Source organism: Centroberyx affinis, unplaced genomic scaffold (assembly GCF_046629955.1).
Source record: "Centroberyx affinis isolate AG114_WGS23_722 - 3 ecotype Tasmania unplaced genomic scaffold, CSIRO-AGI_Caff_v1 ptg000266l_1, whole genome shotgun sequence".
Taxonomy (NCBI): domain Eukaryota; kingdom Metazoa; phylum Chordata; class Actinopteri; order Beryciformes; family Berycidae; genus Centroberyx; species Centroberyx affinis.
In genome coordinates, this window is record NW_027278947.1 from 446,819 (window position 1) to 464,328 (window position 17,510).

Consider the following 17,510-nt stretch of genomic DNA (forward strand, 5'->3'; position numbering starts at 1 on the left):
GGGTCCTGGCTTGTGCATATGTGTTTCAAAATGTAAAACTTTTGTTGAACTTCAGACTAACTTCTTGGGCTGGTTGCCAGCTGTGGCTACTGCACCTGCTGGCCCAGCCCAAAAAAAAACAAAAAAAACAAGAGGGGAGAGGAAAAAGGAGCGAGAGAGTAAGTAGCTATCATTATTGTCCCACAAATTGAATCTGAGCCAAATCATAAATAAGGCTCACCAGTTTAGTGTGCATCAAGGGAAAGTCAAGTCAAATAAAGTTTATTTGTATAGCCGTTAATCACAGTCGCAAAGGGCTTCACAATGGCCACATCTTGAAACAATAAATGAAGATGACACCCTCCAACCTTACAACCTCGATGAGAACAAGGAAAAACTCCCCAAACCCATTAAGTCTACACTTTAGCCATTCTTGAATGAACCACAATACACTGCTGATGAGGTTTTGGGCGGCAACAAAGAGCTGCCACTGTGAGTCAAGCTGCTGCCCCATGGGAAGACATCGACAGACAGAGGGGCTGCAGAGGCTCAAGCTAAACTGACTGCTGGTACATGTGTGGATACTGCACAGCCTTGTCCACAGAGATTGTGTAGAAATTGAGTATATGCTGCAACAAATCGGACCGTCACAGTTTTTGCTTGAATCCATGGCTGACATTGAGGAACAGGGATCACTGTGTGTGACTTCAATTTCAATGTTCACAGGGACAGCGAAGACCTGGAAATAACCAACAGGATAAACTGGCAGAAGAGAAAGACACCAGCTGGACTGAGAGGGCAAATGAGTAATAAGCAAGTCCCTTCAACTGTGAACTATTAAATTGACAAATATGATACACAACATAAACATTGCCAATAATGAGCTGTTATGTATTATCTGGCGTATGGGTTTCAACTCCTTTGACTGCAATGCTGTCAAAAGCAGGATTTTGCAATTTGTAAGGCTATTACTGACTGTTGCAAGAACTGTAGAAACATTATGATGGGATGGACTCACCCTGGTGTCAAACGCTGGAAGGACTTGAGCAGGTTCGATGTCAAAACGCAGTATAATTACGGGATGCCCAATGAGCAGCAGCAGCCCTTCAACCAGACGTGAAGTTGGCGAATGCGAATGGTGCGTTACCGTCTCTGTAGACATGGTCACTCATAGTTACCAGCTGAGAAGTAACTAACTTGTAGAATAGGCATCTTCTAACAGGATTACACTTCTTGCTTTTCGACATTATGGTCCAAATGGGAAAAACATTCTGCATTCTAAATGGATAATTAATTATGCACCTTGAACTTATTTTGACATTGAAAATGTGACAAATACTGAATGCAGTCTAATAGGCTATGCAGGATTAGATTACATTTGGGTTGATTACAACATTTTGAATGAATGACAGTATTCTAATCAAACATGTTGGCACCATTGTTCTTACTTACAACAAAGGAGCCAAAGTGTTCAATAAACTTTGTTGTTTGCATAACATTTTTTACGAGGCCAAATTTAGGCCAAAAGCCAAATTTAAATTGTTTCATGTGCTACTATCCTGTTAAAAAGACATTTGACTCACTCACAGAATTCTTTGACAGTGTAAAATGTGCTTACCTATCTGGTTAATCTGAATTAAAGTGTCTTGAAAAAGAGCAAGTTAATCTGACACATTTTAGCACTGAGTCAAAAGGGAACATCATTCCAGAGGGTTTGCAAGTAGTGTTTTTATCCATAAACATGTGGTGGAGGTTAAACAGAAATTAGGCTATGACTTATTTATGGCTAGCTTCTACATCAATCCTCTTCCAGTGCACTCTCACTCACTCACTCTCTCTCACTCTCTCACTCTCTCTCTCTCTCTCTCTCTCTCTCTCTCTCTGCCCAAGAATACATCAAGACCTGAAAAGTGTGGTCTTGCACCCTTCAACTTTAATCAGAGGTCCTTGAGCCACTGGAGCAGAAGAAGAACTTTTGAAGTATATTTTTCTGAGAGTGTAGCAGCAGAGAATTGACCATAGAGCACCTATCATGGTAAACCACCAGGCACGTAGATCACATGTTCTAGCCAGTGGAGTTTACTTTTCCCCTGAGGAAACTACTGTCTGATATTATTAGTTTATTGGAGAATGACATCCTCCAGTCTGGTCCTAAGGAATTGAGTCTGTCAAGCTCCAAAACACGGGATCCATGGATGACATCACTGCTGTGCCGAGGCCTGCAGAGTCCCCGCTGGGCCAAGCTTTACATTGCCTCGCTGCGATACAAGAGAGATCATGAATAGGTAACCAACCCAGCAGCCTAACTCACTTCAGCTGCACCTGCTGATGGACAGAACCGCCCCTTGTCTCTCTGTGTCCGGCCTGCGCTCTAACCACACCCTGCTGCCACAGCACAACAGCACAGCAGCACAACCTCGAGTGTGATACTGCTTTTATACAACAGTTGTATAAACAAAGCTGTTCATCAAATAATGGTAATTTGAGACAAAAGATGATTTTTATCTTTTATTCGTCTCCGCCAATAAAAACAGTTCCCTCAGGATTCCACTACCAAGTGTTGCCAAGCAACGGGTAAACTGTTTCCCAACGGCAGGCTAGCTAGATACTTTGAGGTTTGCACAAATGACGAATTCAGCTTAATTTCTTTCCCAATCTTCTGCCTCGGCCGACCGTTCATAATTAAGGTGTGAATGAAGTTAGAGTTTTGCGTAGCCTAATCAAGGTTATATTAGAACACCTGTAAAGCAGAGTGATACATATAGTAAAACATCCCAGTGCTGTTATACTGTATATCAGCACTCATGGAATGCCTCTTGTCCAATTAAATTACTCGACCGGAACTAACTGTTGTATAAAGGAGTATAATGTCAGAGCAATAGTGTTGTTGGGGCCTCAGAATCTGTGCTGACATGTACACTGCATTGTAGACTGCAAACCTCACTGGAATTTTGAGGTTGTTATTCCCAAACCTTTGGAAACACAGCGACACACACACACACACTGAAAGGCAGGTTTGACCATATTATGAAAAGAACAACATGGACATTAATCTTTCATTTGTCTTGTCACAGTACACTTTAATTCAATTTATTTACAGTTCCACAAGTAGGTAAAGCAAGTGCATTACAGTTTAGGGTACATGCCAGCAAAGCATCTCATTCAGTCATTATGTTTACGTTATGATTTACATAAGGAACCTATATACAATGTTTAAACATTTGCCACTGCCATTTAATGACAAATGTGGAGCAGCAGCTTTACAGCACAAATGTCCCTGTAAGTTCATTTTGAGAGGCTATAATACATATTCAGAAATCAGGTAGGTGATGAGGTGAGGTTTTGGCATATAAACAAAGAATGAACTGTCCAGTAGAAAAGCAATCAGCTGTGTTACCTCTACAATTAAAGGCGGTAAATCATGACTATTCATCCTTGTCAACTGGTGATGGAAAGCTGACTGATGACCATTAGGATGACAGGGGCAAAATGAAGACTAAGGATTCCTGGGATCAGCATAACCATAATGCCATCCCTTCCATCTCCCCTGTGATTGATTTAAACACCATTTTCTAATGCTCCTTTCCTGGCCATTACTATTGTCATTTAAGACAGATGGTGTAAGCCTGTTTTGGCAAGCACTTTGAATCAAGCAGAGCCATAAAACAAGGGAAACTATGAATACATTATAACTGTGTGAGTTTGTGTTTCTGTCTGCATAGGGACCCATATTGATTACTTGTCAGATGACAACGGAGGTTAGAGATGTCTGGAGGTCCTCTAAGTTGAGAGGGCTTGTCAGGTGAAGCAATGTTCTTAGTGGAAACTATTAGTAAAGCAGGATGCTTCCTTTAGTAATACATGTGGATGTCTGTCTGTTTTTTTCTTTTCAAATGGCATCAGTGAAAATGCGCAGATGAAGGTGATTAAAGCATTTTTATATTTGGACTGATGGGCAGACATATCAAAATCAAAGTTGAACTTCCAGAATGAAAGACTAGCAGCCAACTACCAGAGCTAAAGGATTCAAAAAACATTCAACTACAAACCAGTTTGTGGTTTTCAGAAAACTAGACGCAGTGTTATGAAGTTTTCAGTGACAGTAAAGCTTAAAAGAATGACTGGAGAGTCAGGACAAGTTTGAAAACATTTACTTCTGTGGTGTAATTATTGCTAATTAAGTCATGAGGGGAAAAAAATCACTCTTTGAACATTATCTTTTTTAACATAAAAGGTCTGTGCAAGCACTACGCCATTAGGAGATGCATAGATAAAGGCACTTGAGCAGTCAGCAAGCCTCCTTACTGAGTATGCCAATATCTCCCTCTGGGTGCAAGCTATCTTGTATTGCTGCAGCCAAAGCAGTGTGATTGAGCAGGGCAGCTCAATGAATGCAGATATATTTACTCAGAGTGTTGCCCTGGGAAACATCAATCCAGTAGGCATCGTTTCTCACAAAGTTAGGGTATCATTGATCCACAAAACGTGCTAAATGATTTAAGACTAAGCAGTTCTCCAGCAGCACTTATATACCATCTTAAGGCCAAACCCTGTAGAGGAGTAAAGTAAGTTTATTTATAAAGAGAGAGACAGAGGATGCATACCTTCAACTGCAAAACAAAAACCGACAAAATATAGAATGTCATTTATGGTGGAAAATTTGAGATTAAAGATTAAAACTTGAGATTCATATGTGATGATACAATAAGTCATTTGAGTATAAATAACAAGCATAATTTTTTTCTGCTTTACATCATTGCTTACAATAACCTGGTGTGACCTTTATGATTATTACAGTTGTGATTATTATAGACATGAAATGTTATACCCAGAAAAAGGAGCATTCATAAAGTGATCTCTAAAAGCAGGGAGATGTATCACTTTGGGGGGAATGGCAATTTTCCATTCCCCATGCTTGCATCTGTAATGCATGCATTTTCCATGGAATGGAAAATTGACATCAAGTACATACTGGATACTACATAGAATTTTCAGTTTTCTTTTTCTTTTCTCTTTTCTGCTGAAGGTAGGCTACTTTAACAATTAAATGTTATTGTCCATTAACAATGCCCTGTTTCAGGACTGGTAATGGGACACGCAAAAATAGTTTATTCAGTTTTATACATGTTCTTCCAATTGTATGTCTAACAATAGCAAATATCTGTTCACCTGTAAATCTGTCAATTTTAATGAATTTGTGTATTTATTGTACTATCCTCAACATGTAATTATGTTGTAATTATTTGTTATTTTATCTTCTTTCATTTACTCTCTATTTACCCTTTTCTTATCTACTGTATATACATTTCTGATGCTGCAATCACACAGTTTCCCTACAGGGATCATTAAAGTTTCAGCTAATCTAATTAGCATTAATGCCGTTGTTAATAGCATTTTTCATATTTTAGAAATTTGAATTCAGCACCATCTGAAATGATTCAGAGCCATATTTGGAGCAACTATTAAGGATTTGTTTTAGATACTTACGGCAGCTACGTGTCAAGAATGAGCTGGCTGGAGAAACTAACAGGGAGAAAGCTAGCTGGTGCTGCCATGACCACAGTGACCTTACTGCTATCGCTGCCACAGTTTCATAATATCTGTGTCATTTTCAACTCATCTGTCTGCTGACTGAGTGACTTTATGTACAACGACTGACTACTACTATTAAAGTCCAGCCATGTATTGATAAAGGAGCTCCCAGTTGGTCTAAAAGCAACACACTGCGGGCATCTGCTTAATGAGCAGTGGTCGGGCAGCTAACATTTGTCCAATATCATTTATAAATATCTGAAAGGGTATTCAGTCACTGCTTTAATTAAGGGATATCTTAGTTGTCTATAAGTATACGAGAACTAAAGTAATAGTAATTGTTCTCCAGCCGTTCTCATTGCCCCAGGTTGTTGCTGAGAACGAGCAATATTCTTAATCAATTTAGCTACTGTCAAATATTTTGAGCAACACATTTATAACTTTACATGATGGAAAAGGGGGATTTTGACCAGTGGCTCAAGCCGTTGTGCCAGCTCCCTCTGTGCATCCCAGATATTTAGTTCCAGTTGGGATAATGGCATTTCACTGATAGAAGTGTAATCTTTTTCTCTTTTTTTTTTCATAACATTTCATCAGAAGCCCTGAAACCAAATAAAAAATATAGGTTCATCCACTACACTGTGAGAAAACAAGGGACAAACCTTATACCTTTTGCCACTGGGGTACTGTTCCTTGTTTTCTCACAATGGACAGCAAAGGCTAGATTTGCTGGAAAGTGCAGGAAAACACAAAATTCTGGGATGCTGACATGCTTTGCCTCAACTGCTCCCACACTTGAGAACATTATCAGCCGTTTGTGTATGTGTATATGGCAAATATGGTGAATTTCTATAGCCTATATGCTTATACACTATGATACGGACATATATGATACAATCATCAGAAAACCATAATAGAGCATGAGTTAGATATAGAATTATATAAGTGGCAGTATTCAAAATCTGGTTCTGATCCACAAAGAGTGCAGCCATGGTCATAAATCCTGTATCCTCAGTGTAACTGACACACCAGCAGTTCATACAGCAATTCCCATTTCCCTTGGTTGCTGCTGAGAACAGGCAATCTTCTAAATCAGCTTGGCTAATTGGGCTGTTAAACATCTGTAAAACTAGAAAAGAATGTGATATCAGAGATTTAAAATGTTACATCCAATATCTTTAGATGACAGCAGTGATAGCAACATTCAATAGTTTTCAAATAATCCTGATGTATAACTCATGATCATGCAAAGACGTTTTTATGCTTGTGCATGAACAAGATGACAAGATGTCTTCAAAATACCCTGTGCATCCCTTTCAGTTTCGGCAAGCAGGATTTCTCTCCCAGCTGTTATGCAAGTGTTCAACTCAGACACTTGCTCATTCACAATTCATGCTCCCACACACCAAAACCTCTCGTCTATCTTTTTTTTTTACAATCTGTTATTTTGAGTTCCGCAACTGAAAAAATGTCTTCATCATTCCGGTTCGCACTCTCCTAATGGTTCTGCCTCCTGGTGTCAGTGAGGCTCTGTGTCACTTCCAGGACAGAATGTCCTGTATTCAGCATAAAGCAGTTTGTGTGATCTTTGGAGCGCTCTTCGTCTCGCCTTGCCGTCTTCTCCTCTGTGGAAATAACAGGAGCCTTTGAGACTAGTAACGCTACTAGTTGTACTACTGCATGTCAACATATAATTCAAGATGAGTGGAACAGATGCAGTGCCTAAGACAGAATCTAGAGTTGCACGGCCAATCCATAATGCTAGTGGTTATCCAATCAGAGTCTCTTAGTCACTGCCTGATTTCCTTCAAATTGCTTTAGTCAGTGCATTGTACAAAACACACTATGTACAATATGAATGCTATTATTTTGCACCCTGGATAGCAATTGTGATATTCTTATAATATCCCTATCCATCCTGTGCTTGAACCAACTGTCAACAATTTTGGCTGTCTCCACACATTGCCAATCAACATACTGTGAACTCAGACAGGCCTCCGCTCTGTGAGAAGCAAATGAAAACACAGTGTGAGTGCTTGACAGTCATCCTAATTAGCCCACTTTGTTTAAATGCCGAAAATGATACTCACATTCTCTCTTTTTTTGATCTAGATAAATGGCAACATTTCAGATGGGATATTGGCAAAATTCAACACCTGCCAAATCATACTGGGTCAAATCGGTTGTTACACAGGAGAGAAGTTTGTCGTCTCTTAGGAAATATGGGGAAAACACACAGAAAAGCAGGCTCAGGGGCCAACCGATGCACATCAGGGAATAAGAGTTGTCTTTTGATGTCAGTGTTAAGAGGCATAGAAATATTTATATAAGAATTTGAGTGCCGTCGAATGGTTTCTCCTACATTATTATTATATTAGCTTTAAGTTTTGGCAGAGTACTGCATTATGTCAGTGAACCCATACCAAAGCAATGCCATCCTGCTGAAATGAGGAAAAACAACTCACCTGTGTAGTCCCACATCCAACCCACCACCTAACACACACACACAACATGACATTCCATGAAATTACAAAAACTTTGATGCCTGACAGACTTTTGACAGTTGTTCACTCTATTCTGCTCAATGCTTACATTTTCATTTCATTTCTGCAGAGATGTGCCGAGGCAGCTATGGCCCTGTTGTCAATAATTCCCAAACTACAGTGTTTTTAAGTCAGACCTGCAGTGCTAATTAATTTCAGCAGCGTGATACATTTAGAGGGTTGGACCAACAACAAACACTGCTCTCCGCTCCTTCTTATTACAGATTAATGACTTTTTCACATTAAGAGAAAGTGTGTAAATCCAAAGTACAATCAAATGTATAAATGCAATAGTCTCTGAGCTAAAAACTTTGTGGAAAGGCTGAATTGAAAATAGAGATTTAAATGAACGTCTAGCAGCACCTATGCTCTATCTTGGGGATACAATATGTCTGGGAAAAGTTGGCCGAGAAATTTGTGAGACAAATATTTGCACCAAAAGATAAAAAGGAAAGGATTTGAGTCCCACACCTCACTGAGCACTGCTGGTATTCGTTTCCCAGCTGGATGAAAGCAGAATTGAGTGGACACATGGATTATTCATGTGTGACTCCAACACAACCACTTACAGAAATACATTTCAACAACGGAGCAGAACTTAAAACTGACTTGGACTAGCTCCGGGCATTACTGACTGATGGTGATCGTGAGGTAACTTACAGATATGCATGAAACAAATGCAGCATTCCAAATTACAATGGCAGTCTTTAATTAAAAAAAAAAAAAAAAGTATTTGCTGTAATTGTTTTTGGCTCATTTGGAAGGCAGCGGTAGCGCCTCCCCTTCAGACCTGAGGAAGGTGGACATGTTGGAATAACTTACTTTTGACAGCACAAGTTGATTTTTCTTATTCATTTAGGGAGAGGGATTGGCAGTTAAATTGTATCCACCCAATTTGTGATGCGATCTGGCCATTCTTAAGTGAGTGTGAGTGATGGGCTTATAACATGGATGAAAAACTGATGGCTAGTAATCAGCTGAAAATGAAAAAGCTCTGGAGCCGCTCTCTCTCTCTCTCGCCTCCTCCCTCTCTCCCTTGTTGTCCTCTCTGCTTTGAATGCAGCAAGGCATTTTGAAGGAGTTGCCATAGAGATGATTATTGCAGTTGCTGTAGTGAACAATTTGGCTGGAAACCTCAGAGATAGTATCAGTGCGGCAGACATGCAGACCACAAGATAAAGATGAATATATTGGCATATTTGAGAGAGGCTACATGAAGGCTGCTTTTTGTTTTTTGAAGAGGGGAATGCGCAGTCTGTCCTCCACAAGTATTTATATTTATTTTATGACAGTAGATATAGAAAATCGAGGAAAGATGTAAGGCAGCATCACACGGGTCAGGGCTGTGAGGGCTTGCAACTTAGAAAGGTGACAGGTTTGAGTCCCTGGACTGACTGAGGTGAATAAGTAATGCTCTCCCCTCTCTCAACAACCACTGTCCAGGTGCCCTTGAGTAAGGCACTTAACCCCCAGCTGTTCCAACAGAGCTGCTCAGCCACCAGCAGCACAACACTGTACAGGGGCAGCACCCAGGTGTGCATGTGCAGAACTGTATGAATGTAAAACACGGCTGGGCACGGCTGGAAAAGAGCAAGCATGCTCAGTTGACTTCGCCTAGATCAGTGGTTCTCAACCTGGGGTCCGGGTACCACCAGGGGTCCTTGAGGGAGTTCCAGGGAGTCCCCAGCAAATTGATGAAGTGTTAAACTTCACCAGTATTTCATTTTACAATAAGTTAACACAATTAAAGAATGTAGAAGACTGACTATTTTGATAGTTTCACTGTTATATCACTTCCTACAATACAGATAGTCATGGAATTCTGGACAAAATCATATCTAACAATAAAAATATTCTCAGGGACAAAATCTCATCAAATGGGGGTCCATGGCCCCAATGGGTACAAAATTAAGGGTGCTTGATATGAAAAAGGTTGAGAATCACTGACCTAGATGAATAAAGGTTAAATAAATATATAAAAAGGATCCAGAGCCATGCATTCTCAAGCTATGTTATTTTCAGCACAGTGAACTGTATGAATGAGTCACAAGGACATCCCATTAGTTGCGTCTAAAGAAGTCAATAGGAATATATTGTATTTGTATTGCACACATTAAGATATAGTGACATTTAAAGACCAAGCATAGACAAGATAAATCACAAAAGCTGAAGCCATTCAGAAATAAGATTCCTGCAGTAGAAAGGCCCTGTCACACAGGTTTGGTGCTTGATCCTGGTGCTGAGGGTTAGACGTTTGGCATCAGCTGACCACCGAATGCAGTGAAGTGTGCGACTATTGAGGAAATCGGAGAGTTGTAAGTGGTCAAGTTGCATGGTGAGTAGACACTGGACCTGAATCTATTCACTTGTCTTACTTCATCACATCAGCCTGTGCGCTGCAGCTGTTGTGATCTGGTACAGTAAGAGACTGGAAATTTTACTGAGGTAGAACAAGCTTGCTTTATCTGATTATTTATTTGAAAGTTTGGAGCAACCAATTTTTTTTTTTCATGCTACCTTGAGACAAACCTAACTCTCACTGGCAAACTGCATTTTACCAGGGTTCAGAGAGCAGGGTCAGTTGTTTTGCCTTGTTCCTGGAGCGCAGAGAGGTTCAGGGTCTTGCTTTGGTTGGAAGGAAAACTGCAGACTCTCGGCCCTCCAGGGTTGGACACCACTGCTCTTGCCTAGGTACTCAATTCTGGTCCTCGAGGTCTGATGTCCTGCAGGTTTTTGTTCCTCCCTGGTGGTTAATGAGCCACCTGGTCTGTACCCACCTGACACCAGGTGAGGCTCATGCCGCATTCCATTCAAAGGCAATAGTTCCGAGTTGGTATTACCGACTTCCGATCTAAATGTGTTCCAGTGCGTAAAATCACGTTTTATTACAAACTTTATGTAAAAATTGATGCAAAGGGAATTCAGTTTACTTTTTACCGTGTGTGCCACCATACTGCTGTGACGTCAGCTGTGTTTATGTCAGAGAACTCAAGCGTGACGGATCTTGCCCTAATTTCCAACTGGGGACCGTTCTGTTTCTTACTTTCCTGTGTCAGAAGTCGTTTTCCTCTGAGTTCCGAACAATGGGATGCAGCATCATTAACTATCAGGGAGGAACAAAAACCTGCAGGACACCGGACCTCGAGGACCGGAATTGAGTACCTCTACAGCAGGGATAGGCAACCATGTCATTAGATGGTATTATGTGGCATGGAGGGCAGAGAGAGGTAATTTTACTGATTAGCTCACCTGCAAGCACAAAGAAGGAACTAATTATAACTGCAGCAATACGGAGACGGAGGTAAGTCTAGCCATAGTTTTTGGGAGAGAAAAGGAAACTAAAGTTTTTTCAGTGTTCATTCAGAATTCTTTCTATAATTCTATATAAAATCTAAAACAATGGCAAAAGAATTTAGTCAGGGGAAAGAAAGAAGTAAAAAGAGAATAATATAGTGCTTATTAAACCTTTAAAAAATATATATAAGTTGTGGAAATTATATCAAAAAAAAAAAAGATAAATAAATTGATAAATTTGTAAATATTTCTACTTAATTGTTTGGAATGTGTTCCTCTCTAAATTATTTTTCAAGTATGACACATTTCCCATTCATTTCTATTATGAAATGACCACAGACACATGAAATGACCAACTGTGCTCACAGTCTTCATCAGCTCAATCAGTCATATCACTTGGTGTAGTGTTTGATTGGAATGAACACCATGGCCCATGGTTGCCTATAGCTGCTCTACAGTATCTACTCTCTCACCACACTGAATAAAATATAGGCACAGAGAAAAACTTAAACTGTATTAAGTCTAACATTACCAGATCCACTCTCCTCAGTCAGGGTATGCTGGATAGCCAGCACTGAGTTACAGAGAAAAACAATGAAAGATAAGAGGAGGTACTCCACAGCAGTCCACCATAAGGGATTGAATGAGCTGCGGGTGGAGATCGCTGCCTTTTGATGAGATGCTGTTAGGGAGCCATTATGAAGCAAAATGGGATGTTCTTCAATCTTTCTCTTATCAAAAGCACAGGTAAACTTGCCTCTGTGCTGTTAGCAACTACATGGCCGGATCAATTTACAGACCAGGAGTAATTCCCACTTGAGGAAGCTTTTATTGGTCAATCATCCTGATTATTGACCCTCTCTGTCCTAGAGAGGCTACAGATATATACTGTTGTGAGCTCTGGATTTTACTAAGTTTAAGTAGGCCCCCAGGGGTTCAAAAGTGGGCAGCAGGTGGAAGTTATCGACAGGGAGGGGAGCTTTGTGACCTTAGCCTTTGATGAATAATGCTAAAAGAAGCGAAGCCTCGTGGTCAAGGGCATGCACTCAACTACAAGTGTACACCAAACAGCAACAACTACTAAATCAATGGAACCATGAGACACTTGGGAAGCATTTCTACAGATGTTCCACAGATTCTTATGAGGGTCAAGCCTTTTCTTCTCTCTCTCAAGTTGTGGGCTTACTGCACTGTAATGTGTCTGGTGGTCACACACTCTGTAGTGTCCTGAGGCTCAGCCCCAGGCTGCTAATGATGACACATATTGAGATATGTTAATCGTGTGACTGAAGACAAACCTGCGCATGAACTGAAATTACAATTAACATTAAAAGAAAATGTTGTATTCACTTTACACTCGTCTATTCTGAAACCTGTTTACAATATTTCACTACAATATCTCTACTTTTTTTTTTTTTAGCATGCATACTCTTTGTGTTCATGAATAGTCAGACAAATATTCATCACCCTGTGTAACCAGGCCCTTGCTTTCATTTGAAAATGTAGTCCAATACATCATATTTCTAATATAAATACAGTCTTGGATGATTCACCCCAGATATATTTTTTGTTTCAAGTATGTGTCATTGCAGATTTAAGGGAAAAACTAAAGATTATAGGGACAGCTAATGTCAGAGGCTGACATGAAATCATACCAAGGAATTGTAATTGTCAAGGCAGAATATTGCTTTTTAGATTTCATATTCTTGTCACTCCTGTCACTAATTATTCTTTCCAACACCAGTTGTAGCTGATGTAGGACATAATGAACTAAAGGCCTCCCCATGTTCATATCACAAAATGTAGCACTGCACATCACAAAGCATCCCTCCCCAGGATTAGTAGGCAGCGCTGTCATGCCCGCTGGGAGAGGTCGTGATGAGGGCCCACCGCACCAAGCGGTTGGACATGATTGCTCAGCATGAGAGCTCAATCATTATATGGCCTCCTATAGAGAAGCATATCAACTAATCCTCCTTTTCCCAAAACACGCCCATGCTCTCAGAGGAAAAAACACAAGAATCAATAACAAGACTGTTTTAATCTTGTAGATTATGGACTCACCTCAGAGACAACTGAACACAAGATCTCCCCCTCCACGCTTGTCGTGAAATAGATGCCAATTATATGAATGATGTTGAACTGAATAACAAGTTGACTTGAACAGCTACTCAAAGAAGGTTGCTTTTCAATAACCCTTACAAGGTGTGCAAGAAATGTTAGCAAATTTAAATGAAGGGTCAATTAGGTAAAAGCAGCAACTCGCTCTGTGCAAAGCCTTGCGAGAAAAATGAAACCTTTTCTCCATGTCAAGAAACAAGAGGGAGACCTAGTGCAAGCCGGGCCTCTTCTTGGCTTTCACACCGTGGTATAATACATGTTCTGTTCTGCCCGTGACCTGCTCTATCATTTTCAGTCACACTGACCCCTGGAGACATTTTGAGTTTAATACAATGTTGGAAAGAGGGCCATTTATGCCTCTTTATGTCTTGACTGTTACCAAACTATGTTTTTGAGAAAAAGAGCCTCAAAGTTTGCAGTCAATTTTCAGACATTTATTCAAATATATTAGAGATATCATTCAAACATAACATACTAACATTAAATTTCCAGTCTTGAGTGCCCATACACACGCATCAGAGTTAGAAAGTAGACCAGCTATTCCCAAAGTGGGGTACGGTACCCCCAGGGGTACTCGCAGTTACGTCAGGGGTACGCCAAAAAAAAATCTAAAGTAGCCTACCCTCTCTGTGTCAAAAATAAATCCACACAAAAAAACACTTCAGTCACAGTAATTAACAGTCAGCAGTCGCATGATCTTTAGCAGTGTTTTTTTCCAAACCCGCATTCTGCGAAGACCCCAATTAAACGCCGAGTCCCTTTTACTGGCCGGGTGTGGCTACACGTTTTGACAAATACAGGCCGGTCTCAATTAGAAACCGGTTGCCATTGACGCTACTTGCACTCAAACGTCAGTCACATTTGTTGATCGCCATGGTGGCACAGAGGAAAAAAGTACGACCTGAAATTCAAGCTGTCACTTGTCAAATTTGCTGAACAAAACTCAGGAGAAGCAGCAGCAACACATGTCTCCGTTGATCTTTTTGCGGGTTTCATCCTTTCTAAGGTAGGCTACCGGTATTTTGATATGGGGCTCTCGCGCTCTCTCTCTCTCTCTGCTCTCTCCGCTGTGAAACAATCAGAAAATAACGTTTTATTTCTCTGATTCACCTGCTTTCTCGCTACCAGCGCTCCCTCTCTTCATTCACTTTCTAGCTCGCTCGACCACCGCTTCTCTCTCTCTCTCTTTCTCTCTTCCTCCTACCACCGCTCCCTCTCTTCATTCACTTTCTAGCTCGCTCGACCACCGCCTATCTCTCTCTCTCTCTCTCGGAGCGAGATCAAATGAATGATTCGAAATTGATATGTTATTCGATAGCCTAATTTTTTTATACAAGTAATATTCATACTGGTTTAAATAAACAATTTGATAGTATTTCCCATCTTTGCTGAGCAAGAGTTTTGTGCGAAAGGAATTAAAGGTCTGTCCCATATAGACGCCTGTCCAAAATATAGGCCGGTTGTGTTGTGTTCAGTGTTTGAAGCAAATAAAAGCCTGGGCTATTAATTTAAGTTTTAGGTACTTCCTTTTTGTAGCAGGCTTACAAACATGGCAAAATGTAACATCATATGAGAGTTGGCCTCTGTGGAGATAGAGGGGGTACACAGCAGGAGGTTGAATGTTTGAGGGGGTACAGGACTTTAAAAAGTTTGGGAACCACTGAAGTAGACTATAGCCTGAAATGAAGTCAGTCCACTGAGCCTCAGTCACGGCGAGATAGAGTTTAATATTTGAGATATTTCTGCCGGGAATTAATTTCTATGTTGTTTAATAGCAATAATTTCAGGCTGTAACTGATTTCAATTCAACTTCTCTCGATTCGGTTTCTCTCTCTCGTTCTCTTAGGTTGCAATGCCTGACAGCTATGTTTTCCGCGGAAGAAACATTATCTTTGATTGGACAATAAAGTGAACGATGACACACACCTGTTGCTATGCAGATGTTCATTCAGAAGGACGCTTGTAGTAGCGTGACTCGCCGCCTCTGGAAACTCCCGAAATTTGTGTTCAAACTTTTAAACTAACCGTTGTCGATGTAAAATGAAGACAGGCAACTGCATGGCTGATTTCTCGCCTCAAATGTTTTCAGAAACACATTTCGGTGAACCATTTTCATAATATAAGAGCATGTTTCCAAATGAGCCGCCATGTTTCTCCAGTTTGAAATCCGGGGCAGAGACACACCATGACAGTGCAAACAACGCAATATCACGTATACCACCATAACTGTGTCGGTCTTGACGCCACTTCTCGCGCAACTTTCAACAGTGGGTAGTCAGTCAGCTACTCTACTAGGCCGGTCCCAGAGACCCAGCAAAAAATCATCTACAACTGACTTGAAAAAGGAGTTGAGCTCCCTTCCAGGATCCCTATACATTCTCTCTTCTGTCCTCACTCTTGCCCTCTATTCCCAAAGCAATCTCAAGTCAGTGGTTCCATTAAAACAATACTGCCTCATGCAAATTGCTACTGTCAAGCCCCTTGGTTTTATCTCTCATCCTTACCCCTACTCTCATATGCTTTAATGAAGCTTGTGCCAACCAGACTTTGCAGCATCAGGTAGAATCAATAGTATCAATAAAACAATCTGACAATGATCCCCACCACTTTTCAGCTGAAAAGAGCAATGTGTGACATGGAATGGATGAGCACTTAACTGACGGCTGCTGCCTACACAAACCAGGCAATTACCAACAGGGGCCAGAAATCTGACCTGCACCTGTGCAGCTTCTACACGGCACAACTTTTGGTACAGAAACATAATTATACTAATTGGCAGGTGGCTGCCTGTGCTATTGTTGCATTTGAGTGGCATTGTTAACGACCCTCTCTACAAAGCACGTCAGCTTCATCTCATTCCTCAACCAGCCCTAAAACACAGATTGTGGATATTTAGACGAGTGCTGCTGGCTCTTAACACAGTAAGATTTGTCTTGTCTGTTTCATTAGGAGCCGTTTAATAAATGACTGATTTGCATGCTGGGTACTTTGGCACAATTGAACTTCTCCATGCATACATTAGTCATTAGGTGTTGCACTGTGTGCGAGGGTACTTGCAGGGAACCCTGCTGCGTTTATTAGGATTGCCGTCTGCTCCGAGGAATACTCTTGTTTCTTAAACCCGCACGATTTACTGAGCTGAAGTATACACTCCCTAGGTAATGAGGACTTTGCTGTAGGTCGTTGGGTGGGTCTCAGTCAGTCATTCATGGGGAAGAGAATGCCAGCTCAGAGTTTTCTGTTCTTTTTGCCTAAAAGATGGCACCAAAGTTGAATACATCCGTCTTCAATGGAACATATTGTCGTTACATATAGTACTGACTCTCAAACTGAGGGCAAAATGACCTGAAAGTAGTCTGATGCAGCTTATTCTGCAAAGTGATTCACACTGATAATCCAAAATGCACTTCCTGACAGAACAATTTCATCCCCACCTTTCATCTCAAGACTCACTTAAATTGTTCAAAAAGGTATGCTTGGCATCCATCTTGAGTGAGCCTACAATAAAGGACTACAAATTCTTTGAATAACCTTTTGAATGAACAAAAAAAAAAAAAAGATCTTTGACTTGTCATGTGAAATAACTGAAGTGCACTCAACTCCAGATCCAATTAAAGTTATGTTATTCACACTAAACATTAAAGGTGGATCTAGGGGAGTTTGTAGAAGGTGAGCTCCCAATGAATAACACCTCCAAACCTTTTGAAAAGAGCGACCCTTCGAAAATGAAGAAATACGCTTGAATTGATGTTACATTTCCCTCTGTACTGTCGTTGTAACCTACTTGTTGTCACGCTGTAGCCTACCCATGCCATTTTCTACCTATGGCTTTGAATGCATTCTTCAGGAAATACCCAACGAGCAAGCTTTTAAAATATGTGTGCATCCAATTAAACACAAAAATTGAAGAACCTGACCTTCCCACATATTGGATGTTCCTGCACTTTTCCACATCAAGGACCCCTATTTGAGAAAAAAAATTGTCCGATAATACCTACCAGAGATTTTTCCATTTGCATTTGATTTAGCACAGAGTTGAAT